The sequence below is a fragment of the Apis dorsata genome, unplaced genomic scaffold (genome assembly GCF_000469605.1).
Source record: "Apis dorsata unplaced genomic scaffold, Apis dorsata 1.3 scaffold_111, whole genome shotgun sequence".
Lineage (NCBI taxonomy): Eukaryota > Metazoa > Arthropoda > Insecta > Hymenoptera > Apidae > Apis > Apis dorsata.
This window is the reverse complement of record NW_006263406.1, coordinates 83,547-84,897: the sequence shown is the minus strand read 5'-3', so window position 1 is coordinate 84,897 and position 1,351 is coordinate 83,547. Positions and strand designations below refer to the sequence as shown.

Here is a 1,351-nt window from a genome sequence, read left to right as displayed (position 1 = left end):
ATCTTCTATTTAAATGGAAAATGAATATTATTTACATTTGATTTTCGAAGATTTGGAATTTCTTGAGAGAGCTTCCTCTATCCGGGCTAACAAAGGGGACACGGTTGTTTTAATCTTCTATAATCTTTTATATTAATAAAATTTATTTTATAATTTTTTTCTAATAAATAATTTCATGAAATATGTTTTAAAAAATATAATTTATAATTTTTGATCTTCTATTTAAATAGAAAAATTAAATAGAAAATGAATATTTCAGATCTTCCTCTATTTAGGCTAACAAGAGCGACGTGATTGTTCTAATCTTCTATATATATACATATATATAAAATAATTTTTTATATTAAATCTAACAAGTATAAATGTGAAAAATATACATCCAAGATAGAGTTTACATGTAAAAAATATATTGAAGACAACAGTAAATAAAAATCTATAGATTTTAAATAAATAGTTTACAAAAAATTGCATTTTAATATACTCGTCAAAAAGACTGATTTCATTAAAAAAGGTATATAGTCAAGGTATATAGTAAATCTAATGTTAATAAAATTTACTTTATAACTTTCTTCCTAAGTAAATAATTTCATGAAATCCATTTTAAAAATATAATTTATAATTTTTAATCTTCTACTTAAATAGAAAAATTAAATAGAAAATTAATTTTTCAGATTTTCCTGCCTGAAGGTTTGGAATTTCTCCTTCTTGAGGGGACCCTTCCTCTATCCAGGCTAATAACGGTTCTAATATTCTATATATATATATATATATATATATATATATATAAAATAATCTTCTATATTAATAAAATTTACTCTATAACTTTCTTTCATTTATAATTTTTAATTTTCTACTTAAATAGAAAATGAATATTTCAGATTTTCCTGCTCAAAGGTTTAGCTGAAATTTCTCCTCCTTAAGGGAACTCTTCCTCTATCCAAGTTAACAACGGTTGTTCTAATCTTCTATACATATATATAAAATCTTCTTTATATATTATATTAATATTAATCTTCTATATTAATAAAATTTACTCTACAACTTTCTTCAAGTAAATAATTTCACTTATAATTACTAATCTTCTATTTAAATAAAAAACTAAATAGAAAATGAATATTTCAGATTTTCCTGCTCAAAGATTTGGCTGAAATTTCTCCTCCTTGAGGGAATTCTTCCTCTATTCAAGCTAACAATTTTGTTGTTCTAATATTCTATACATACAATATATATATAATCTTTTACATTAATATTAATTTTCTATTAATAACTAATCTTCTATTAACAAAATTTACTCTAATTAATATTAATAATAATTAATAATAATATTATTAATAATTAATATTAATATTAA

At 20.4% G+C, this 1,351-nt stretch overlaps 1 protein-coding gene across 1 annotated transcript in view; it reads right to left on the bottom strand.

Annotated features, from left to right (window-relative positions):
* Nucleotides 1–1,351, bottom strand: part of LOC102677969 (SH3 and multiple ankyrin repeat domains protein 1) — a 37,570-nt gene that overhangs the window by 25,409 nt on the left and 10,810 nt on the right. The gene's annotated exons all lie outside the window — the stretch shown is intronic.